The 26,864-nt window shown below is 45.6% G+C and overlaps 1 protein-coding gene and 1 pseudogene across 7 annotated transcripts in view; one reads left to right on the top strand and one right to left on the bottom strand.

Moving 5' to 3' along the window:
• The window catches only part of SLC7A1 (solute carrier family 7 member 1), a 139,713-nt gene that overhangs the window by 62,179 nt on the left and 50,670 nt on the right, over positions 1 to 26,864 (bottom strand). For 2 of the 7 annotated variants that reach the window (XM_077868243.1, XM_077868239.1), the window contains exon 1: positions 15,004 to 15,062. The exons of 2 other annotated variants lie outside the window; for them this stretch is intronic. The gene's annotated coding sequence lies outside the window, so the exon portion shown is untranslated. Of the gene's footprint in view, positions 1 to 8,737; positions 8,858 to 15,003; positions 15,063 to 17,545; positions 17,565 to 26,864 lie in introns of those variants that run through there. 3 more of the 7 variants (XM_077868244.1, XM_077868240.1, XM_077868241.1) reach the window with 2 other exon arrangements.
• LOC144296599 (transmembrane protein 126A pseudogene) lies at positions 25,205 to 25,801 on the top strand (annotated as a pseudogene).

Raw genomic sequence — 26,864 nt, 5'->3', positions numbered from 1 at the left:
CTCCATCCAACTATCAGTAACAACATTCTTCTTGAGCCCACTTCCCTTTTCCGCTTCTACTCCCTCTGCTTCTGTCAATTTGTTACCAGCTGCAGAAAGCACTATCTGCCTCGCATTCTAAGACATTTGAAAGTCCCGACAAGGGGCAAACTCTGACTTCCAGAGCTGGCTGATAAATCTGCGGCTCACCTTGCCATGGCCTGGAGGGAGTTTCAAACTCTGATCACACCTCTTCCCCTTGGCACTGCCACACTGGACAGTCCCAAATCTTCCAGTCAACCCTCTTACAAACTCTCCTCCATTCCCAAACATAAGCAAAGGCTTCTTTGGGGCTTACAGACTAGAAATTTTCCCTCTTCTGTAATACAACCCTTATCGGATTTCTGTCCAGAGAGCAGATATTTAAGACATCTGAACTTCAGCTGTACAAGTGAAGTCTTTTTTTTTTTTTGCAAATTTGACTATCTGCCATCCTTTGTCCTCCTTTGAACCTTATGTGAACTCAATGGCACGGCTGAGTGTGCACTGTTCAACACACCGGTGTTATTTTTATATGAATCCATCTCCACATCAAAGCAGCTTGGTCATCAGCTGGGTCATGTCCACTAAGACAAATCTAAAGGACCTTGGGCAGAATGCCCTTAAGAAGGGGACCCTTGAAGTTGAAGCCCATGAAAGGTGCTAGGTGTCCCATGGTCTGCACCCAGGCTAGTCTATCGCAGAATGCAGCAAGGGTTGAGGAGCAGCGGCAAAGGGAAGGTTGCTCCCGAGCAGAGAGAAATGCAAGTACAGGACCATCAGCTCTCAACTGCTATCTCCTCCTAGAAATCAGGTGCTCTGTGCACCCTGAAGATTCACCAACGCTGGAAAAGCAGTGGCCTTTCAAGACCCCTGAACTGGTTCCCTGTCACAGCCCATCAAAAGCAGCGGACTTTAAAAAAAGTCATGTGTGGGGCCCCTGGGTGGCTCAGCGGTTGAGCGTCTGCCTTTAGCTCAGGGTGTGATCCCGAGTCCTGGGATCGAGTCCCACATTGGGCTCTCCCTTTGCCTGTGTCTCTGCCTCTCTCTGTGTGTCTCTCAGGAATAAATAAATAAAATCTTTAAAAAAAAAAAAAAGTCATGTGTGCTCTTTTCTCTGTATATGGTACCTGGTAGCAGGGAAGAACCTGCTGCCCCTTCTCTGTCAGACCTCTTTCTTTATTCCACTATGGAGACATATGAGGAGGTGGAAGAGAGGCAGAAGCAAGAATACTGGGAAGGATTTTTCCAGAAGCACCGTTTCCAAGAGAAGACCGCTCTCACTGCTGCTGCTGCTGCTGCTGCTGCTGCTGCTGCTGAGAGTGCATTCTGAACTCAAGCTTGCTGGATTAACACCAGCAAGCCTGCAGTTTTTCTCCTTTGATGGGGCCTGTGTATGTTTTGATGTGCATGGCTGGCTAGTCCTTTGGAAAATCATCTCTCTCAAGCCTCTTCCCTAGAGAGGTAGTTTGGGACTAAAGCTTCTCATGGCCTGTCCCAACATTCCAAAACCTCTGTAGGAGATGCCTCACACAACAGGATGCTGCTGCCAAGCACCTGACACCAGCAACTGGCTGCCCCTGCTAGGAAGGTCTTGCTCTTGTCTATGGGTAAACATCCACGAGCCCTGCATGGGACCACGGAACACTTGGTCCAAGACTGCTCACTCTTTCCAGAGATGCACTTAGGAAACACAAAATTCTGACCAGCATGGGTTCTTCTGAAGTATTCCTAAGAGGGAGTGGGAGTCTGGTAGACTATGTGGATGCTGGTTACTGGGTACTTTTACACTGTGCTCCCCCACTGGCTGCACTAGTAGCCTGGCTCATTATTTCTGAGCTAATACAGGCAAAGTGATACTTCTTAGTCAAGATCTTTGCACCAACCTAACAGCAGACCTTCTGTTTCCCACTACATCTGATTACAACTATTCCCACTCTACACCTACTTTTACAGTATGGACACCAAGCTGCATGGAGCTCTTCAGCAGCTCCATAATCATGGAATGTCACCAGCTTCCTGCTTAGGACTGGACATCCCAAAGAGAATATCCTGATCCAATCTCTTCTGAATCCAAAAGGAGAAAATGTGGCCCTGAGTGCTTATTAACCTTGCCCAGAATCACATTAGTCCACGGCTAGGCCAGTGGCATGGAGGTCTCTGGACTTCCAGGCCATGTCTAACTGACAGGGGGCGAGCAGGTACTTGGGGGTACTTGGAGAGGAAAATGCGATGAGTCCCCAGGAGGACTTTGTGGCTAGGAAGCAAAGGACAAAGGGCTCCAGGCGCAAATAACCTTTCATCGAGCCATGTTTAGAGCTCATCCTGCCCCTCTACCATATTGGACTTCCTTGCACAATCATAAAAACATTCCCTATTGTACAAATTACCTTTTATCGTGTTCAGACAATATACAGACATGCATGGAGAGCAGAACTTGCACTGGATGGCATAACCTTCTCCTTTAAAAGGCATTTTTCACAGAAACGCCTTGTGAGACAAAGAATGTGCAGGTTTCTAGAGCCTGAAGAGTATAAATAGGGTCATTAGAAACCACCCTCTACATTCCTGTATGAAACACCATTAAATTTTTTTTTAATTTTTTTTTAAATTTTTTAATTTATTTATGATAGTCACAGAGAGAGAGAGAGAGAGGCAGAGACACAGGCAGAGGGAGAAGCAGGCTCCATGCACCGGGAGCCTGATGTGGGATTCGATCCTGGGTCTCCAGGATCGCGCCCTGGGCCAAAGGCAGGCGCCAAACCGCTGCGCCACCCAGGGATCCCAAAACAACATTAAATTAAACCTGACTGTCCCAAAGACATGATGCCATCATGGGATTTCATAAAGGCAACACATGTGGAAGGCAAAATTCAGGAGCTACAAAAGGGTACAGAGTATAGGGCATGGGCCAGTCCCCACCCAGCCATGACCCCACTGTCACCACCGCCTTCCTCGGACCTCCCAAGAAAGTCCAGTCTTGGCTCACAAGTGTTTACAGAAGCAATCTCAAGCTCCACGTTTGAAAGAGAAATGTAGGGGATCCCTGGGTGGCTCAGCGGTTTAGCGCCTGCCTTTGGGCCAGGGCGTGGTCCTGGAGTCCCAGGATTGAATCCCACGTTGGGCTCCTAGCATGGAGCCTGCTTCTCCCAATGCCTGTGTCTCTGCCTCTCTCTCTGTCTATCATGAATATATAAATTTAAAAAATATTTTTTAAAAAAAGAAATGTAAATATTGTTTCTCTATACCATTTGACAGAAAGACTTCTAATAAGCATATGAATCAAGGAACCAGACAACATAGCAAAAATTAAAATCATACACACTGAACTTACTAACACTCCCTTCCCGTGGCTTCTCACCACCCCCTTCTGTCCCTATGAATAGGTGCAAGAATACCATTCAGATCAAGGAACTCCGGAGGACTCCTGGGTATTTTCACAGCATATGAGGTGAAATGTGGGGGAACAGAACCATATCAAAGCTTTCTGAGAAACCATTCTGCCTTGCCTTCTTTCTAACTCTAAAGGCCTCAACGCCAATACGTGTATGGGGCACAAGGCCTCTAGCTGAATGTCTATCAAAAGTAGCTAAGTTCTTCCCCGACTATTCAGAGGCAAGTCTCTCCCCTTGGCCAAGCCCAGCACCTCTGGGAGGCAGATGGGATTTGTGCCTGAGCACCCCTCACCTTTGGCCATCCATTTCTACAACTGCTCAGAACCAAACACAAGGAAATGCAAGGGGCCTTAAACACATGAGCATCTGCCAAAAAATGTGCCCTCCTTTGTAAAGTGACAGCCTAGTTTCAGGTCTTCTGAGCAAGGGACGTGGAACCTCGCATCCTGTACCCGCCCTGGCACTACCATGCCCTGTCCCTTGGCGCATCTCCCCCTGCCCCTAAGTAGAAGGCTCCTGACATTCACTTCTTGCATTAAGAAATTCCTGACCAAGAGAGAACAAGTAGCAACCTCTCCTGAGCACTCCCCAGTCTTTCTGGAGGAATTGCTTTACGTGTTAATTTACACCTACTCCTTTACCAGCGAAGCAATAATGCATGTATGTGGCCTCTGGAACTGGATTTCTCACTTGGTAGAAACCTTCCTGACGGCTGAAGCTTAACCATTTACATACGAACCCTGATATAAAATATATAGCTCACATTTACTGAATACCAGGCAATATTCTCAACTCATCACTTGATATACTCTTAATCCTCAACACAGCCTACGGGGGGGGGGGGGGGGGGGGGGCGGGGGAGACACGACTGAGGCACAGAGCTGCAGATGGTCATGCACACAGATCTCCCAAAATGGAGAGTAAAGTATCCCAAACCACAGTGGTTATTTGCTTCTTGCTTCTCCTTGTATGTTGTTGTGCCGCGTTCCTATGGCCAGGGCCCCAGCTATCACTTCTCCCCATGGTTAAGAGCCCCACCTCTGCAGTCTGACTTACCACTTCCTATCTGCAGTTGGCTATAAAGAGATAATCAGGCTGGTCAGAAATGAGTACACCAATGGGCCCCCACACCCCTCCCATCCCAGGGGCTGGGAAGCATATGGGCTCTCAGACAATAATTGCTTTAGCTCTCAAAAAGGTACCTTTTGAGCACCTAAGCAGCACCAGGGACTGCCCCAGGGATTGGAGCCACAAAGACACATGTGCCCAGGCCCTGTCCTCGGGAGCTCAGGTCTCCTTGATTAGTTCGAGGTTCCAGCAATTTTGTAGACACCGTTTATCCCAAAGATCCCAAGAGCTGGTTAGAAATGCCCCCCAGACCTGCTACATCAGATCTGCTCTTCAGGGAGATCCCTTGGGAAGGATCTGGTCTAGGTAGCTTAAAGCCACCTCAAGTTTGACCTTACACTATGAAAGGCATTATCACATCACGCAAGTTACTTATCTTACGTACTTACTGAAATGCGTTCCTATTCTCTCTCCTCAATGCCGGCCCTATTACATCTGCCCAATCCATGTATATGTGCCTACCTCCATGCTTTCTAGACAGTGGCCGATGAGTAAAATAAGGAAGAGGCATATCATTGGGATGCCTGGGTTGGCTCAGGGTGTGATCCTGGGGTCTGGGACCAAGTCCCGCATCAGGCCTCTTGTGGGGAGCCTGCTTCTCCCTCTGCCTGTGTCTCTGCCTCTCTCTCTCTCTCTGTGTCTCTCATGAATACATAAATAAAATCTTTTTTTTTTTCATAAATAAAATCTTAAGAAAAAAAAAAAAAAAGGAAGAAGCATATCACAAAACCCATCCAACATACACAACATGGTCAAAGTCTCTCGCTTTGAATGCTACATTTCCAGAAACAAAATATGACATGCTTGGTCTCAACCGTACGTTTAAATTTTTACTTATTCATTATTATTTTATTAGTGTACAACTGTAGGTGCGGGCCTCTTGTGATGTCTAGACCTAGCAGGGGTCTATTAGGTGACAGAATTTTAAAGGAGCCTATATCCACACCCACACACACAGTCCTGTTAGCAGTCCTGTTAGCTCAAGAGCAGCTCTTGTCTACTGGCAAGAGCAATTCTAGCAGAAGGGGAGAGAACCACAATTGGAGTCATTACTCATCTGAAATTGGGGCCATGCTGCTTGCTCCTGCAAAGCATCCGGATGGAGAGATCGGTCCCTTCCCTCTATCCTTGCTCCTACTGTCTCTCCAGGGCAAATGGTTCCCTTCTTGTTCACAGTCATACACCTAGCTGGAAAGAGACCCCTAAGGGGAGCCAACACCCCTACAAAGCTCCAAACCTCCCACCAGCTCCTTGAGGTGATTCAGCAAGAAGTCCCTTGCAGATCCTCAAGGCAAAACAGCCAGAAACACAGGATTGTGATGGCACTTTGTGCAGAGTATGCTGTTCTCCCCAGCCTCTGCCCTTGCTCAAAATCACCCAGGATATCTAGGGTGGCAATTCCCTTGCCTTGACTCTTCAGACCACAGACCTGAGAGTCAGTAATTAGGCCTGAATCCTGCCACAAACTATACCCGATAATTTCCAAAATTCCAATTGTATCCAACTCTAAGACTAGTGAGACATTCTTCACAGTTCCATTCAGATTACTCAAAGAACCAATGAATGTTCTTGCCTGATATCACCCAAGATCGCCCTCTAGAAAGAACATCTTCCAACAAAAGTAGTTTTTTAAAACAAAACTAGCTGTACAAATTTGAGGTTATAGATTTTTGTAGGAATGTGTTATGCAATTACAATTACAGACTATCCCCTATGTCACATAATATTAACATATATCAGAGCAAAATATCAAGCTCATGAGGAGTCTTCTCAAATAGTATCAGTAGTGGTGGTAATATTTGTATCTTGCAGATGAATTTTTAAAAGACTGTAAACTAAGTACTCTGAATCCTTACAATAAATTTATTATTATTGAGAAGCATAAGAAATAAAAGAAGTTTACCAGAAACAAGGACAGATATTTAGACAATGTTTCAACAAAGTAGGCAACTTATCTTGTTCTGATTCCATTCTGTTACTAAGCTCTTGTTCATAGAATCAATTCCCTTGATTTACAATTGTTTTAAGAATTATATACACAGGGGTTCAGTTGGTTAAGGGTCCAACTCTTGGTTTCAGCTCAAGTCATGATCTCATGGGTCCTGGGATTGAGCCCTACATGGGGCTCCACCATCAACAGGTAGTCTGCCCATCCTCCCACTCGCTCACACAGGTCTTGCCTTGTGTTCCTATATACCTTCTTGGGAATCATCACAAACAAGAATGTCCACTTCAGTTAGAAACCCTCAAAGCACCACAAAAAGAAACCTCTACCCCCTGACTGCCTTTGTCCAAACCAGTCTGGACAGAGAATTCCTCCCACGTGCCAGCCCAGTGAACGTGAAATTCAGGCCACCAAGGTGGGAGCAGCAGGTGGGTTTGCAGAGTAGCATGCCCAAGCCTAACAGTGTTTGCAAACTGCAAGTCATCACTAGGACTTTTTTCTAACATGCAATAGAAAAGAATAAAAATTATCAGAATGCACCACAAGTACAATAATGTGTGCTGTTTCATGAAACCTTTCATTTTAATCTATATATATGTATGTCTCTGTGTACATACTTGATCACAGTGTAAAATGATTTGTTATTGTGGACTGCAGCCACAGGAGTCTGAAAGCTGCCACACTCAGGAGAACCAGTGTGCGGGCACCACCAGCCTTATCCCAAATGGCCTGAAGAAAGCCTTCCCAAAGCCCAGGCTTCCAGAATCCTGTGTGGATGGCATGGTGGAAAGGCTACCGATACAACACTGAAAACTAAGTGCCTGTGTCCTTCTGAGAGGAATGAAATGATCTCACCTGGGAAATCTATGGGTGAGTGGCTGTAACATTCACCATCCCTGCAAAGAACCACCAAGACCAAGGCCATTTTCAAAGCTAATCTACACTGCAGGTAAGGATGAGATGCTGTGTTTTCAAAGAACTTAGAAATCAGAATAATGTACAGCCAGTGTTTCATGGCAGTATTAATGCTCAAAGATGAGGCATCCTGGACAAATCAGGCAAAATTCTCAATAGGACAGAACAAGCTGCTCCAATGGTATATCAGCTACAGAGTATGTGAAGAGACATAATTTTACCCCATCTGTGAAAGTGCTTAATAGGCAACCCAGGAAAAATTTAACATTCTGATACTCTAATTTCAACAGGACAGAATTATTCTAAAACTAGAAATGTCAAATCACTCATTCATACCATGATTTGTACCAAAGTACAAAATGTGGTACATATTTGTACCAAAAAACAAAGTAAGCCCCAAACTGAGATGCCAGGGCAGGAATACAATAGAAATTTAAAATAATTTGTTGTTCTTTCTACCTGTCAAAATGTTACTATTTGATTCAAAGACTTTCCCCCTTTAAAATACTACTGTTTTACTGTGGTGCTTAGGTGGCTCAGTCAGTTTAAGTGTCTGACTCTTGATTTTGGCCTAGGTCACGACCTCAGGGTTGTGAGATCAAGCCCTGCATTGGGCTTCAAATTAAACATGGAACCTGCCTAAAATTCTCTCTCTCTCTCCCTCTCCTCACCCCCAATTCTAGTGCTCTCTCTAAAAAAAATAAAAATTAAAAATACTATTTTACTAATTATGAAAATATTCATTCAACAAATATTTGTTGAGCACTATCTTAGGTTCTACTACATACAGGTCAGTGAATAAACCAAAGTTCAGTTTTAATAGTGTTTCCTTTCTGTGCAAATATATATATCTCAGATAAGATAATACCGAATATGGAAAACTCCATCCAGACTTTACTTTCACTTTTAACAGCAAAGTTTTTCCCATAGGATCAAGTGTTCTTTGAAAATGCCATTTTCTGGGGACCTGGGTGGCTCAGTCAGTTGAACATCCAACTCTGGATTTCGGCTCGGGTCATGATCTCAGAGTCATGGGTTGGAGTCCCACCTCGGGCTCCACACTCAGCAGGGAGTCTGCTTGAGATTCCCTTCCTCTCCCTCTCTCTCTGCCCCCCTACCCCCCTAAACTAAATAAATGAATCTTCAAAACAAAAAAGAAATAAAATGTCATTATCATTGGCTACGTAATATTCCATCCCGGATGGTGTCATAATTTACCAAAAGATGTTTCTAAATGCTTACCACAAGACAAAAACACAAATAAGAAATACAGTTAAAATACAGCATGAAAAACCTGATTCAGGACCTTAGGTTGGGGAGAAAAATACAATCTTACCGACTCAAGAGAGCCCGGGCAGTGCACACCAGCAGGATCACACCTTCTTCACCATGCACCACATTAAGGTCTAATTTGTGAATCTCCCTTTATAAGCCTCACTCCTTCTTTGATCCAAGAGAACATTGTCTGCACAGAACAATAGGTTTTCATTTCAATTTCCCTTCTTTTCAGGAAAGGAAATGTTTGCACTTCAAAGGGTTTCTTTGAAGAGCAGCCCTCCGGACCTGGGCAGGTTAGGAGTTCTGTGGCCTCAGCAGGGTGTCCACAGTCTGGGCGGCTGCCCACCCTGTCACTCTCAAGGCCAGCTTCTTCAAGGAGAGGGTCTGGTGCAAGAGAAGAAAAAATAAACACATGGAAAAATTCTTGAGGCTTTTGATCACACCCTTCAGAAGCCCTTTTTCACACATAATGCAGGTTTATAGCTCACAGAAACTGAGGTAACAAAGGATTGGGAACCAGCCGTGGACAAGGCAACAGCAGCTTCTTGGAACAAAACCACTCCAGACCCCAGATTCACTCAGTAAATGAATAAAACGGGAAAATGGGAGCCCCTTTCAGCTATCACTGGCGATGACGAAGAGAGCAGCTTGGATAAATGGAATCCAAGAGCAAGATCCACACTTCATACACAAGTTCTGAAACCTTCCCCTGGGAACTTTTGGGCAGCACAATCACCGACAAAGAGCAAAATTCACAATTTAGAACTTCACCTCCTATTTCTCCACTGGCTGGCTGGCTAGTAGGGGCCCAAGAGGCTCAATAGCAGGCAACCATGTTAAATAACCACACATATTTGCCAGGAGGCCCATGCCATTTCTCTGGATTGAGGCCCAGGCCCCTCCTCCCTGTTCTGCTAAGTCAAGGAAGTCCGGGGTATATATTGGACAAGAGAGGACCTACAACATTTCTTTTCAAGTCTTGAACAAGTTCTAGGTATTTTTTTTTAATTTTTATTTATTTATGATAGTCACAGAGAGAGAGAGAGAGAGAGGCAGAGACAGAGGCAGAGGGAGAAGCAGGCTCCATGCACCGGGAGCCCGATGTGGATTTGATCCCGGGTCTCCAGGATCACGCCCTGGGCCAAAGGCAGGCGCCAAACCGCTGCGCCACCCAGGGATCCCAAGTTCTGGGTATTTACTAATGATCTCCACCCTCCCCTACTCCGAGATGGTTAAGTTCACCTGCTAAGGTGGGCAACCGCCCAAGAGGTGGGCAGGGGCAGGAAAAACACTCCACTCTGCTTTGCTCCAGACAGGGAACCTGCTCCTCCCCACAGCCCAAGAATACCATGGGCTCCTGACCTGGGTGTCTGGGGCATAGGTCTGGGGTGCCCAGGTCCCCCTGAGCCAAAGCCTTCCACCCACCTTTCGCTAAGCCCTTAACCCAGCCTGGTGCTAAGCCTCTATGATAGAATTAGAAATGATTTTTATTTTCCCCTTCTCTTATTTTTCTGTAGTTTCCAAATTCTTCACAATGGCCATTCTAACTTTCAGAAACGTTTTTCTCAACAAGACTTAAAAGACAGAAAATCAGACCATAGTTCCTTTGAAAGTTCCCCTCCCATACACATAAAAATTTTATATATATAGGCACTTGGGTGGCTCAGTGGTTGAGCATCTGCCTTCAGCTCAGGGCATGATCCCAGAGTCCTGGGATCAAGTCCCGCATCGGGCTCCCCATAGGGAGCCTGCTTCTCTCTCTCTGCCTATGTCTCTGCCTCTCTGTGTCTCTAATGAGTAAATTAAAAAAAAAACACACAAACTCATATATATGGGTATAAAGGACATTATTTGGACAACTGATAGTTGAACATGGACTGTGGACTAGAGAACATTGATAATGTTCAATTTCCTGATTTGAGTATCAGGAAATGCAAGAGAGTATCAGGTTATGCAAGAGAACATCCTTATTCTTAGGAAATACATACTTCAGTACACAGAGGTAAATAAAAGGGCATGATATCTTCAGCTTATTCTCAAATCATTCAGGAAAAAAATGCATACAGGTGTGTGCCAATAGATCGATGGACCCACAGATACCTAAATAGAAAGGATAGAAGGAGCAAAATATAAACACTGAGTTGATTTTGAGAAAAAGATACACACAGGAGCTCCTTGTACTGCTGCTGTAACTTTTGTTTGAGTTTGAAATGTTATACAAACCAGACAGGAACAGCACCGGAGAAAAGGAGGAGAAAGGCAGGAGGGGTGAGAAAGTCTTCCCCACTCCACCTGCCAGCTTCGTGGCCCTGGCTGCTACCCTGGCTGGGCCAGCCAGCCCTGAGCCCACTGGGGAAACGAGCAGTCAACACCTGGGTCCCCAGAGGGTGGCTGGGTGACTGCCGCCATGTAAAGTTCCTGGTTCCCATAAGATGCCCTGAAGAGGGCTCTCTGGGGGCCCAGATGGCTAGACACACAAAAGTGAAACAAGGTTCCCCCATGGCCTGGACAGCAAGTTCCACTTCCATTTCTGCCCTGGTGAGCAGGATGCCAAACCGCGACCCAGGAAGCTGGCAGCCTCACGGATGTCCGTCATACACATGCCAGCTCCCGGTCCAGCCACCTCCCTGCACAGCTGTCCAGGGGCACCGGGGCTCCACTGCGGGCTTGGATGGAGGAAAGCGCTGTGTTCCAGGCCAGGAGTGGAGGAAAAGCAGGGTACTGTCCAGAAGCACAGCTCCAGAGCTCATTCAGAAACCAAGGGGAGTGTGGGGCCGAGTGGCTGCAGGTGCACGGGCTGAGGTCTCAGGCCTGGGACTGCCCATAGCGGGGGGCAGGCCAGAACGCAGTCCCAGGAGAAGCCAGCACCTTGCACAGGCTGCCACCCATAGCCCTAAGGAACACTGATGGCCAGGACTCAGAGCCAGGCCCCTGGGTTTCAAATCCTCATTCGCCACTTACTATCCAATTGCGTGGCTGGGGGCAACTTGCATCACTTCTCAGGTCTTCCTCTTCCCATCACTCAAAATAGAGAAGTATCAACCTCACTGGGCGGCTATAAGGATTACATGGAGACATTAAGTGCCAAGCACACAGTATGTGCTGGTGATTCTTGATCTTTCCCAACCCCAGACGTCTTCCTTCCTTCCTATTTGATAAAACAGACTCTGGTTAATGGTACTTGATAGACAAATAAGAAGATACAGAAGAAAAGAACACTTCCCAGCCTTAAGATAGGAAGATAACAGTTATAACAATGATGAAGCAACAGTAAGAGTGGGGAAGAGTGGGTCTGCTCCCTTGCCTTCCCACTTCTGCCCCAGGTCAGGTACCCACCACCCCTACCCCCATTGCCATCTCCAGGAAGGGATGAAATAAAGTGGAAAACAACACAGAGGTGGCCTAAGTGTTTGCTTGGCTTTGGTTTCTAAAGCCAAAGCCCTCAAGGTAATTTAGACAAAATGTGTGGGGGTCAGGATGACTATGACGAGGGTAAATAAACTCCCCCCAAAAACACACACATACAATTTTCTTATTCATATACGTGCACGCACACAGATACATACCAGCAAGTGCTAAGAATGGAGTAAGCTATCAGCTCAGCTTTCCAGAGGATAAGTGGATAAACCCAAAGTGTATAGGTCCGAGATCTAAAGGAACCTGATCCCCTACATACCCAAGGAGGTCCCTGGTCCCAAAGAGTTTCCAACTTCAAGGTCACCAAGGCAGTCAGGATCAATATGGCCCCAGAGACTGTGGTTCCTCCCCCATGCCTCCCTTCCCCATTGTGGCACAAAGGCCACAGAATGACCTCCATGACCTCAACTGTAAAAGGTCAGTGGTAAAGAGGTCTAAAGGGGACAATGGTACAGGAACCATTGTACAAATCCACAGACCCTGGACCTGGGTCAGCAGATGCCTCAGAGGCTCACTGTCCCAACACCTTGGCACTACATCCACCCACCACAATCCAGACACAATTCCATTTTAAGCCCTTGGCTTAAAGTTAAGAAAACTTGTTATGAGAATTATTTTTCTCCACACTTCACTGAGTTTTCTTTCCAGTATAATAGTCAACATTTCTTCTAAGCACTTAGTATGTGCCAGAAGCTGTGTCAAGTACATAACATAGACTACCCCACTTAAATCCTCTCAATCCCGTAAGGTAAGAGAAGCCGATTATTATGCAAACAATATGGAAAGGGATTTAAATGTGAGAAATACGTGAGGAAAGGCACTTATCCTGTCAGCAGACCCCACTTGGAGACCTACCCCTTTCTGCATGAGGCACTCATGGCATCTCTTATGACCCCACAGTGCATATGCAAGGAGAACTGAGGCTGGCCACACAGCAGAGGCCACTCCTCTGCAGCCCAGAGTCAGCACTGCCAGCTGGTCACTACAATGAAGATTCTGCAATACACGGAGCACAGGATGTAGGACCCACTCCCAAACAAACGGGAAAATAGATGGTTGTTCTCACAGTCAAGAACGTTATCTGAACATTCTGGAGAAAATACTATAGCAGAAATACAGGACGTTAAAGAAACAAAACTGCCCGTTTCTTCTGTGCTTCTAGAAAAGAGAAGAAAAAGCAGATGATCTACTCCGGAGAGAGGAAGAGAAGATACAGAAATACGCACAGCCCGGGACACCACGTGGGTGGCTCAGTGGTTGAGCATCTGCCTTTGGCTCAGGTTGTGATCCCAGGGTCCTGGGATCAAGTCCCACATCAGGGTCCCTACAGGGAGCCTGCTTCTCTGCCTGTGTCTCTGCCCCTGTGTGTCTCTCATGAATAAATAAATAAAATCTGAAAGAAAGAAGAAGGAAGGAAGGAAGGAAGGAAGGAAGGAAGGAAGGAAGGAAGGAAGGAAGGAAGGAAAAAAAAGAGAAGAGAAGAAAAAAAGAAAAGAAAAGAAAGAAAAAAAAGAAAAGAAAAGGAAAGGAAAAGAAAAATAAAGGTGCACAGCCCAAGCAAGCCGTGGGACATTCTTTCTTCCAGCTTCAGATAGGTCCACCTGGCAACAGCCTTTGAAAGCTTCCCTGAACTTGATTTCGGTTGCCATAATCAGGATAGTAGACTGCTAACAGAAAGAACTTACTTCATGAAAGAAACCTAAATGTATTGATTTGGTACCTTTATTCATCCACAGAATACTATGGAATTCATAGTTCGTGAGCTTCATTATTGTGAGGCCAAGAGGGAAGGCTTCCTCCACCTATGGATGGAGCAAGTCTATGGAGTTGAGAAAGTCTAAATGCCTTTCTGGGAGCTACACACAGAGTAGGAAAGCCAGGACTCCAGAACCCTTCCGTGGTGCTGTTCCCAGCATTCATACTACTTGTTGTCAGCTCCCCTGAGCCACCTCCTTCATCTCCGGGCACATCAGTTCAGGCTGTACTGACGTTGTAAATGCCTCTAACCACACACAGCTCTAACTCGTTTATGCCGTTTGTTCACCAAACGTACCATCTGGCAGTCCGAAACTTTACCAACAATCAAGAGAGGGAAAAAGCCAAATGAAAGACATTGGGCATGGCAGGATGGGTCAATGCTATACCAGAATCTATCCCAATGTTCAGAAATGTCTTTCCTACAACCTGTGCTCCCCTAGAAGGGACAAATCCTGACCAGTGGGTAAGGTAAACCCAGCTTCACCCAGAGTACTGCCAATGCCACGTATCTGAAGGCATGACTTTAGAGTGGAATGAACATACTTAGCAGTCCACCAGATTGTTTTGCCATTTTGTTGCCCATTCTTCTAACTCACAGGCAGTAAATGCACTAAAACCTCCTATGGAAAACTCAGGAGCAGTTTAAACAATTGCAGGGGAGTTATTTTCAAAGCTGCTTTGCTGCTTTGGAGTTGGTGGGAGTGAATTATGGAAAAAGAGGAAAAAGAAGCCTCTCAAGTTTACTACAAGATTGTTCATCTCAAGTTTACTACAAGACTGTAAATCTGCCATGAGAGATGGTACTCCTCTATTCTGTGGATGGAAGAGAACTAAAATCCTTGTGGTAGATAGAACCTTGGCGTGGGATCCAATGCCAGTGACCTAAGGCACAAGAAACACCTGGAAGGCAGGTGCCCTGAAGGCCCAAGGATGAAAAAGAAGGCACACTCCAGGTGGCAGAGGGTCCTCCTTCTGGCACTAGGACAAACCCACAGCCAAGTTACCCATTGGAGAGTGGCAGGGGAGCACAGGGAGGCTAGGCTGCAAGCACCAAGAGATCCCCATGTTAGGTGTGAGGAAGCAAGAAGGCTAGGTGAAAAGGAAGGAAGCCACCACCCTGGGGCAGGTGGCTACAAAGCAGTCATGTACCTGAGAAGGGCCCCTGAGAACAGATCTAGTTCAGCCCTGTCCCTTGAGGATGGAAATACCTAAAAAAAAAAAAAAAAAAAAAAAGTCAGTTGTGACTTTTTAAAAAGTTCTTCACGCTCATTCCTCTACTTTCCCCATCTCGTTAATATAATATGGCAGCTCTATTCCTCGGAATCATATTTGACCTCCTTCATATCTCACATAGACTCCACTGGCCAAGCCTGTTGAGTCTCCCTTTAAAATCTACAGATGGAATAAGTAGATAAGGTGGAGCAGAACTCAACCACCTCACATTTCTATCATTTCCATCCCAGTCTAAGCTGCCATCACCTCTGAAGGAAATGACATATGGTCACTCTCTCTTGTGCACAAATTACCTGAAGCCGGATTTTATTCCAAACTTAAGTTATAAGTCTGAACTGGTCTCCCTGCTTCTATTACTACCCACTCCCCCTACCCTCCATCTCTTCTCCATGGAGCATTTAAAGTAATCCTGTGATGGTTCCCCACCGCATCCAAAGTAAAAGCCAAGTCCTCATGGTCCATCCACAGCATCTGCCCTCAAGTGGAACAGGGCAGTAGTAGAGAGTCCCCAGGTCTGACGAGACCAATCATACAGAAAAACACTAGGGTCCCATCCACAGGTCCTGCTTGAAATGAGGACCAAGAACCAGGTGGAATGATAAACACCTACAAGATGCCTCTGCATTAGAGGAAAATGTTTCTCTCCAGTACTTATCCCTGTTTCAAATTCCTCCCTAGGATTAATAAACCAATACCTCCAAACACATAGTTAATAATGAAAAGGGATCAATCCAATTAGACATAATGCTGGGCCCTCCAAGTCTCCGTAGAAAAGAAACTCCAGAGTGGAAAAACCAATAAACACGTATTTATACCAAATATAATTAACATGCCTTAGAATTCAAGCTCCCCGAGGTCAGCAATCTTGTCTTCCAAGCCTTTTCCTCTAAAGCAAATAATTCTATGCATAAGAGCACTCATGTGACTCAAATCCAGATTCAAACAACTGCGTACATTTCTGATCTCTATTAAGTCTTGCCCCGTTTGTTTAGTCAGAACTCCTCTGACTCTCTTTAAATTCATCTGTAATGATTAAACATGACCGTAATATGCTAAACCTTTCAAAACTATTTAAACCATTGTTGACTTCGTCCCCTCACTTCTATTCTGATTGTGTGACTTAAGACCTTTTGTTTTAATGACAGAAGGGTGTGTTCATATAAAAATAAGAATAATTTCCACTGAGACCAACTAAAAATATCAAGGGAATAAATGTATCATGGTTTCCTATTATCTGAAGCAAGCATAAAGGGCAAGACATGTTACTGTACCTCCCAAGTAAGTTATAATCCAAATTGAAGACAATTAGAAAATCCAGCCATACCCCAACACACACACAGTTCTGCTGGTCAAATTTTAAAGGGCACACGTGTAGGAAACTACACCAGGGAATGAAATCCCAACCCTCTCCCCCTAGAACTAAATCTGGAGTAAAACACAACCCTGGGTTTCTTCTGTAGGGCGAGCCCCACCACGTGTATTGGGAGGTTTAGTTTCCCTCCTGAAGGCGCATGTCTCTCTACTACCCTAATCGTGAAGCCAAACACCACTGACTGGTATCTGGTTCCCACACCCACGGAAAAGGGGAAGGAGCTAAAACGGCACCCTGTAGCAGCACTACAACACCAGGCTGCTCTGCGCACACAGGTGCAGACCGCCTGCCAGACCTGCCCGGTCTAGAGTTCTGTGCTACGCAGCACGGAGCACGCGGGGATCGGTTGTCTTTATTTAAGCCGGAAGAACTTCCTCTCGCTCCAAGCCATCTGGAAAGCTTGAAGAGCTCGGCCTTCCCAGGTCAAATCGGGTCACAAGGAAGCCCACCCGCGGGGGGAACTTCCCCGAAATACCCCTGGAAACTCAGACAAGAGGCGTGGGCGGGCCGGGGCGCGACGCCAGCCCAGGAGGAGAGGTGGGCGCCGCGGTCCCCGGGCCGGCCACCTGCCGCGGGACCACCCCCGCGGGCGCAGGGCGGGCTCCCGCCGCGGCGATGACACATCGCGGACCTCGTGGCGGGGCGGGGTGCCGCGCTCCGCGCCATGTAAGGGCAGGCCTCCGGATGCCGCCCGGCCTGGCCCGCGGGCCCGGGCCGCTCGCGCCCCCGGCCCGCCCCGACCGCTCCGGGGGGCCCGGCGGGGGTCGCCTGCAGGCGCGCGCGGCCGGCATCCCGGCGGCGCCGGGTCGTCCACGTTCCCTGTCGGTGTTGCATCATGCACCACGCCGCGCCTCCAGGGAACCAAAATGGACTCCGGTGGCGGAGGCGGCCGCATGGGCACCGGCCCCGCGCGCACAGCCCCGCGCCCGCCCTGCCCTCGCCCACCCCGGGGAGGCCAGCGCCCCGCCGCCCGCCCCTCACCGCCGCCCGCGCCGCCCTCCCGCGGCCGCCCGCGGCGCCGGGGCCCCTCCAAGGTGACCCGGACCCGGGCGGCTGCCCTGGCGCGGGCGGCGGCCGGGCACTCACCGAGCCGGCGGGCGGGCGGGCGGGCGGTGGCAGGGTGCGGGCTCGTCCGCCGAGGGACTCAGGCGCGCGCGGCCGCAGGGACGGCCGCCGGGCGGAGGCGCGGCGCGCAGGGAGCGGGGGCTGCGGTCCGGGCTGCCTGCTGGCCTCGCGCCCGCCCCGCCCCGCCGCGGACCTGCGGCTCACACCTGCCCGCGCCGACTGAATGGAGCGTGGAGGGCGCGCGGGCTCCGGCGCCGGGTTTCATCAGCCGCGCGCCCGCCCCCGGCCCGGCCCCGGCGCCCGCTCGCGCACGTCACCGCCCCCGCACCAATGGGAGCGCGGCGCGGCGGCGGCGGCAGGCCCGGGGCGAGGCCGGGGCGGGGCCCCGCGCGGGGACTCGGGGTTCCCCAGGCGGGCGGGCCCGCGGTGCCTCCCGCCGCCGTCGCTGCCGCCCCGCCCGCTTGTTGCCATTTTTCCGCCAATCGGAGGCGGCGGCGCGACCGCCTCCTCGGGTCCCCGGGCCGCGGAACAGCGCGCGCGGGGCGAGAGCAACGGGCTGGGCGCTGCTCCCCGGGCGGCGGGCCCCGACCAGCCGACTGCCCGCTCGCCGCCCGCGTCCCGTCGCCAGAAACAAAACACCCGCGAGGCACTTCAAGGGTCGGGTTTTGTTTTGGTTTTTTTCTTTTTTTTTTTTTCGTTTTTAAGTAAATCTTCCCTTTTTTGCCATTGAATGATTTTTATTATTGCCATTCCTTAGTTTTTAATAAATCACTTACTCTTGCGCCTTGTCAGGAAGGGCCCTGAAGGCGGATCCTGCCTGTGTGGCGAGCACACCTTGGGGCTGTGCTCACAGCGGCGTCCAGAGTCGCCCTCCCTACACGGCTGGAACTTTAGGACCGAACCCCGCAGCGCTCACCTCGCGAGCCCCTCCGGAATGTCTCTCTTTGCTGCAGAAACCCACACAGAGAACCACAACCTAAAGAGATCCAGGAATCTGCGGCCCGGGCGACACGGAGACGTGAGCGGGTCGTACATTAGTCCTGTCAGCCTCCTCCTAACTTTGCTCACACACACACACACACACACACACACACGCTAAAATCATAGTACAGTGTTCGTGGCCTTCGAATCCTTTCCACACCTTCAAAACTACCCCCACTCCCCAGTCAGTAATGGGGGCTCATAGTCACCCACTGGATAGGAAACCGTCTTGGAATTACACTAGCAGTTTATAAGGTATATAACTGCATGGTGTTAGCTTCAGAAAGGTTTTAACAAACACAGAAATGGGCTAATATTGGCGAAGCGCTTTGAACAGTGTTAGGTGTCATTATGAGCAACTAGGTATGTGCTGTTTTTTTTTTTTAATCAGTTTCAATTGTACAGTGGTGATATGATGCACTCCAGTTGCATTGTGGAGGTCTCTTGTGCTGGAGCTCTTCCTGAATCCCACCCCACCTCCTTCAGTTGCTGACAATGGCATCAAAAGGATGTCCCCCTTCCCACAGAAGGATGATTGAAGGACCACCCTCTTTGCCTTTGCACCAGATCTGGATTAGAATCTGAATTCGACCATTTCATTTGCTGTGTGGTCTTCTGCAAGCTATTTCATCCCTGTTTGGAGGGTCTAAACTTTAATATTCTTTTTTTTAAAGACCTTGTATTCTTATCAGAAATCTATCCCTTAGTGTTTGAAATACGATTGTGGCATTTTTAAAAAGATTCTTAGCAGTAAAATAGAATTTAGTAGGTTGTAGAGATGCCCTGTTTGGGCAACACAGAAAGGGAACATAGAGTTAATGTGTAAATTCTGAGAGTTCCAGACCCCGATGGGTGTATGGGGAGAACTTAACCAAGAGGATTTTAAGTACTGTGCTCTGTTTAGCAATCCAACCCATCCAGAAAGACATTAGGAGACCCTCAGTGACAAGGTCCATAAGCAAGCAACTCCCTGGCAAAAAGGATTCAGTGTGAGCCAGTGAAAAAATAGTGCTCAATGTCTTAGCAAAAAGTTAAGAAAAAAGCTTAAAAAAAAACCCACCCCAAACTGGCTGAATGTTTTAGGTAAAGCTAAATTTCAGGCAGATTAAGGATTGGCAGGTCCAGAGGGACCATGAGTGACAAGCAACCTTGATCAGAATCAAGGAGCAAACGAGCCATTATTTCAGAGATCAGTAAGGAAAGGAGATGCTAACATTCAGGCCCTGGAAGGCATCTTCTAAAGTTAATTGTGACAGACCAGGTTCCAGCCTAGCACCATCAGGTAGCATAGGGGCACAGAAAGTGCAGAGAATGAGAGTCAGACAGATGTGGTTTTCAATACTGCTTTTTCTTCTGGCTAGCTGCTGGCCTAGGGAAATTGCATTTGTCCTCTCAGCCTGTTTCCCCATCTGCAAAACAAGGAATTAATTACCTGCTAGATAGGCATAACTTCCTGGTGACAATGAAAAATATGTAGTCAGTAAAGCTGGGAAGAAAACAAAAAAAAATATGTGTAAACGTGGAACAGAAAAAGAGACCCTAGAAATACCACAAGATAGTCAACTGATCGTTGACAAAGGAGGAAAAGCAATTCATTGGAGAAAGGATGTCTTTTTAACAAATGGTGCTCAAACAACTGGGCATCCACATGCAAAAAAAACAAAAACAAAAAACAAACTCTAGACACAGATCTTATACCTTTCACAAAAATTAACTCAAAATAAATCATGGACCTAAATATAAAATGCAAAATGAAATGAAAAACATGCTAGAAGATAAGAGAAGAAAATCTAAGTAGTTTTGAGGTTTAGTGGTGACTTTTTTTAAGATTTATTTATTTATTTATGATAGACACAGAGAGAGAGAGAGAGAGAGAGGCAGAGACACAGGAGGAGGGAGAAGCAGGCTCCATGCGGGGTGCCCGACGAGGGACTCCATCCTGGGACTCCAGGATCGCGTCCTGGGCCAAAGGCAGGCGCTAAACCGCTGAAACACCCAGGGATCCCCCGGTGATGACTTTTTAAATATAATGCCAAAGCACAATCCACAAAAGAAAAAATTGATTAAGTTGCACTTCATAAAAATTAAAACCCTCTACTCTATAAAAGACACTGTTGGGCAGCCCAGGTGGCACAGCGGTTTGGTGCTGCAGCCTAGGGTGTGATCCTGGAGACCCAGGATCGAGTCCCACGTCGGGATCCCTACATGGATCCTGCTTCTTCCTCTGTCTGTGTCTCTGCCTCTCTCTCTCTCTCTCTCTCTCTCTCTCTCGTCTCTATGAATAAATAAATAAAATCTAAAAAAAAAGAGAGTTAAAGAGAATGAAGAGATAAATCATGGACTAGGAGAAAATCTTTGCAAAACACATACCTAATAAAATACTGGCACTGCAGATATATGAAGAACTCTTAAAACCCAGCAATCAGAAAACAACCCAATTTTTTAAATGGGCAAAAGACCTGAATAGACACCTCATTGAGGAAGATACACAGATGGCAAATAAGCATATGAAAAGATACTTAACATCATATGTTGTTAGGGAACAGCAAATTAAAATAATGAGATCCCACTGTACACCCATTGAATAGCTAAAACCCCAATCACCCATACCACCAAATGCTGGCCAGGATATGAAGCAATTGGAACTCTCATTCATTAGTGGTGGGAATGCAAAATGGTACAGCTAATCTGGAAAACACTTTGGCAATTTCTCACAAAACAAAACGTAGTCCTACCATATAGACCAGTAATTACATTCCTTGGTATTTACCCAAATTAGTTGTGTCCACACAAAAACTTATATACGAATGTTTCTGCCAGCTTTAATCATAATTGCCAAAACTTGGAAGCAACTAAGATATCTTTCAATAAGTGACTGGACAAATAAACTATGATACATCTAGTCAAAGGAATACTGCTTCTTAATGAAAAGAAATGAGCTATCAAGCCATGAAAAGACATGAAGGAGTGTTACATGAATATTGCTAAGTGAAAGAAGCCAGTTTGAAGAAGCAACACACTATATGATTTGAACTTCTAGAAAAAGCAAAATTACGGAGAAATAAAAAGATCAGTAGTTTCCAAGGGCTTATATAGGGAAGAAGAGGGAGGGATGAAGAGATGGAGTACAGGATATTTTTAGGGCAACGAAACTACTTTAAGTGATACTGTAATGGTGGTTACATGTCATTATACACATTTGTCAAAACCCATAGAGTGTACAACACAAAAAGTAAACCTTAATATAAACTATAGAATTCAGATAATAATAAAAGTTCAATATTGGCTCTTCAACTATAGCAAATGTACTACACTAATTCAAGATGTTAATAATAGGGGAAACTGAGTGTGGGGAAAGGGAGTATATAGAAACTCTCCGTATATTCCCCTCAATTTTTTTGTAAAACTAAAACTGTGGTTTTTATGGTATTTATACAGAAATAATATATATAGTGTGTATATAAAGATACATTTAAATAAATACTGTATGTTTTATATAGTATTATGCTATGTAATATGGTTATATATAAAGCTATGTATTATATGTATAATCAGACTCTACAGTTGAACAAAATAGGGGCTAGGGCATCAAATTCCCTCCTCCCTCACTCCACCCCACTCAACCCCCATGCAGTCAAAAATTTGTATATAGCTTTTGGCTCCCATAAAACTTAACTACTAATAGCATACAACTGACTGGAATTCTTATGGATAACATAAACAGTCAATTAGCATATGTTTTCTATGTTATATATATTATATACTACATTCTCACAATAAAGTAACCTAGAGAAAAAACGTTAAGAAAATCATAAGGAAGAGGACATACATGACAATGCTGTACTGTAAAAAATTCACTCGTATGTGGACCTGTACTCTTCAAACCTGTGTTGTTGAAGGATCAACTGTATATTATCTGCATTTATATATAATATAATGAAGTATATGCATATACACACATATATATGTAAAGCACCTGGTATAGGTCTACATATAGAAAGTATTCATTTAATAATAGTTATTATTAAGCAGATCAAGGAAACTGAGCTGCTTCATTTTCTAGTATTTCAGGATTGTATCCTGAATGGGTTAGGCATATAGGCTTTGGAGTCAGAGAACATGGCTTCAATCCTGGCTTTGCAACTGCTAAAATACATAGTGTTAGGCAAATTACTTCATTTGCTCCAAGTTTTACTTTCCACATTTCTAAAACAAGGATTATGGTGTCGGTGATGAATGAATGAGGATATTCATATAATGAGTTTAGTACTCTAGGTGGCAGGCACATAACGAATGCCCAGAGAACATTATTATTAACTTCAACGACTAGACTGATTTGTGGGCTTGTGCAAAATGCTAAATTGGAGCATTTCATCTTCCATAACAAAGGAGTATTCTCACAACCAGAAACTTTGCAGGAAAAGACTGTCAGTAGTTGGCCCTGTAAGGACTAAGTGGTAAACCATCACTGTCCTGGTTCCCTGGGGGTCCAGATGGGGAGGGAAAGAACATAGCTACCACTGCATTCTTCAGAAGACCTCTACTGTCACCTGGCCAGCTCCTTTCTGTTCTCCCAGAACCAGCACTATCCCCTTTTCTGGGACATTCTGCTCTTGTCCCTCCAAACTTCCCCGACTATTGCATCTTCAACAGGAATGACCATGTCACAGAACCCCATCACTGTCAGCATAGAAATTGTGTTGTGGGTGGGAGTCCCCTGCTCCAAGTCTATTATTCCCTGACCACAGTGAAGTAGATGACATGAGCTGAGATCACCTCAGAAGCCATCCCAATTCCATTGGAAATTGGAAGAAAGAGAAATCTTTTTCCTCCCTGTCAGCAGAACTGGACAGGTGTCAGTCAGGTGCCACCAGCAGCCACAGTTGCAGCTGTGTAGAATTAGCCAGCCTGAGAGAGTGAGGTAGACTCAGAGGAGTCTAAGGTGAGGGATGAGGTGAGTGCTAATACTGCCCAAGTCCCCATTCCAGCGCTTACTGAAGCTGCCCATTTGGCTAAGAGCCAGAGAGATGTTCCTTTTGGCCAAAGCCATTTATGTTGGGTCTCTGTTACTTATATTCAAAAGAGTCCTGATTAATACAGTTTTTCTATCCTAGGGACATTCTCCCCAGGGCCAGATGGGAAGAAATATAAATACCTTCACAAAACATTGCCCCTCCAGAAGAGATAGTCACAAGCCTGATGCCCAATAGCATTGAAAAATACAGCCCTGGGGTTTAGAGGATATAACTATTGGTTAGCTGATAGAGAATAAAATCAGATCTCTGCCAAATTTCAGGAGACCTTTGAAGCCAGCTGTATGCATGACTCTGTTATGGTACAAAGTGCTTTTTCTTTACGACAAAGACAGTGTGCCTACCCTCAAGTAGGAGAGACTTTCTTACAATGTGAATCTTTGTAAGAATGCAGAGCTGTAAGAAAATGCGAGAGATAACCACAAAGATTTATGTCCACGTATATTTATCACACGGTTGTTTATAAAAGCAAAAGAAAAAAGTCCATAAATGTCCAAATATGAAGAGTTGGTTAAATACATTCAGATCCATTCACAAAATGGAATAGAATATTAAGCTGCCATTAAATATCATGTTTTTGAATAATATTTAATGCTAAAGGAAGTACTCAGATAGTAAGAATGGGATACGATATTGCTGTCCTCAAAATTTTATATATACACACATACACTTATTTCCATATATTTAAGTGTATATTCTGTACACTCATATTATATATAATCAAGATGGAAACATAAAAATATTGTCCCTAGGTGTTTTAATTGTTCTGTATACTTAATTACCTCAATATTCTACATTGAAAATTTATAACAAACCCAATAGATGTTATTAAAAATCAAGATTGAAAAAAATCAAGATTGTAGCAAAACATAAGATAAAAATCTGCCTCCAGCCCCATCCTCCCCCTAAAATCTGTATAGTCAAAGAACACTCATGCCTTCATCCTCAACTCTCACTGCCCTTTGTGATCTATCAAGAAACCAGCCCAGGCCTGCCATTTAACTGTTGACAAGCTTTTCAGGCATTTAGTGCCAGGTAACCAGGTAACTAGAGCATGAGCTCTGAAAAGTTGGTGATACAATAGCTTCTCCATAAATGTTCAAAATAAAAATATTAAAATAGTGGGGCATCTGGGTAGCTCAGGCACTCCCATGAAAGAGTTTTTAACTTATTTTCCATACTTTTTCTCTGTCCTTTAACATACATATGCTATGTCCATCGACATATAAATTTAGGAAACGCATGAAAATATTCTGAATTTTACAGTGTGTTATGGACTGAATTGACCCCCCTTAAAATTCTAATGTTGAAGACCTAACCCTCAGAACCTCAGAATGTGACTGTATTTGGAGATAGGGCCTTTAAAGAGGGGATGAAATGAAATAAGGACCTAATCCATCATGACTGACATCTGTATAAGAAAGGGAGATTAGAGCACCCAGAGAGACTCTAGGGGTGTGTGAGCCTGGAGGAGGGGCCACCTAAGGACATCATGAGAAGATGGCCATCTACAAGCTTCAAAAGAAACTAAACTTGGGCCTCAGTCATGTGTCAGCCAAAGATGGCCACACTCAGGCTAGTTGAACAAAGGTTGGAGTGAGCCCCAGTGTCACTGAGGAAAACTCTGGAGGTACCAACTGCTGTGAGGAGAGCATAAGGTTTTTAGATGGAAAATCATGAACCAGATGATACTGTCAAGGAAAACTTAATTTTCAATACTATAACCAGAAAAGTTAGCTAATTCCCAAAGGCCAAAAGGAATCTACTTGAGCATGAATCAACATATATTGGACTTAATGCTCCTTTCTGTGGTCTCACAGCAAATAGTCTTTTTCGACTCATCTTAAATATGACACAAGTTCATATGGCTCATCATAGCAGCTGGCTTACCAATGGCAGTGATCCCAGTTTTGACTGTGCACACATCCTACAAAGGTTTGGTGAGATTACCTTTGAATATAAGTGATTTGAATTATAAAACCGGTACCATAACACAGGGTGAATTGGTTGGTCTTGTTTTTAGTGGTCTGCACCCTGTTTTCTTGGCTATACCTGTGAAGGGTGGCCTCACAGCCAGGTAGAGTTAGCCTTGATTCCAGAGAAACATCTTAATTTACTGGATTAGAATTTCTAAGCCTGTCTTTAGAAAGATGTTATTTCCCATTCCACTCCAGACTGTGTTTCAGCATACCTTGGATCCAGACAATATAAGCTAATTATAAAGGCTATTCAATTACCTGAACCTAGCCTAGAAATTCAGTGACTGTTAAACAAATGTGTACATAAAGATGAAGTTCTAATGTGTGGGGAAAAAAAAAGAACCTAAATCTGCCAGCACCATGATCTTAGACTCCCAGTGAGAAAATAAATCTCTGTTGTTTAAGCCACTCCAGTCTGTGGTATTTCATTATGGCAGCCCTAGCAAATTAATATATGGTGGAAATTGTATTTTTAAAGGACTGCCAGAGCTGAAAATGTCATGACCTAAGCACCCCCAGAGCAAACCTCCGCTTTTACAGAAGCAGAGAGACACTGTATGGTCTTCATGGTCACGGGACCCAATAGAGGCCCCCAGAGCCTCAAACTGGCAGTGCAGGGCTTTTGGACACCTAAGAATGATGTCTCCATTTGCTTATTGATTAATTTGTGGCCATAAGGTGTCTCCAACAATTGCTTTCTCCTCCCAATGAGGATGATAGGAAAAGCTTCAAGTTTCTCCATGTCCTCGTCTACATCATTTGCAGTCTAGTAGCTGTGCTGCTTACACAAGCAGCCCACTGACTCTCAGCTGACGTGAGCAATCTGCTATGAGCTTCGGAAAGCTGTTACTTCCCCCTGTGAGCAGAGTGGCAGAGTGGGGAAAACGGGGCTTTGGCATCAAATGGACATGGGCATGGGCATGAATCTGGACTCCATTGCTAACCAACTTGTGACTTTGATCAAGTTATGTAATATCTCACAGTCTCCTTAAATGAGGACAACGCTATCCACCCTTGACTGCTGAGAGTATTAAATGAAATAATGTGTGAAAGTGGGTGGGAGGGGAATGGGTGGTCAAGAAATGCTAGCTCCATCCTACCCTGTGTTCTTTTCTCTATCCTCCTAATATTCCTTCTCCTCTTCTGGCCGGAAGAAGAGGAATCAAAGAAAAGATCTTGGACCCTAGTACCTAGACTCCTTACCCTCTTCTACTGTCCTTTCCACCTGTTTGACTCAAACAAGGAAGGTCTGCCTACAGACCTTAGGGTTCTGCGTGGCACCTGGAAGCGGCTCACCAGATCATGACCTTTTGTAAGGCTAAGCTAATTTCTGCAGGAGTTTGCTCT

Source organism: Canis aureus, chromosome 24 (genome assembly GCF_053574225.1).
Source record: "Canis aureus isolate CA01 chromosome 24, VMU_Caureus_v.1.0, whole genome shotgun sequence".
Classification (NCBI taxonomy): Eukaryota; Metazoa; Chordata; class Mammalia; order Carnivora; family Canidae; genus Canis; species Canis aureus.
The sequence above is the reverse complement of the archived record's forward strand: the minus strand, read 5'-3'. Positions and strand labels throughout refer to the sequence as shown.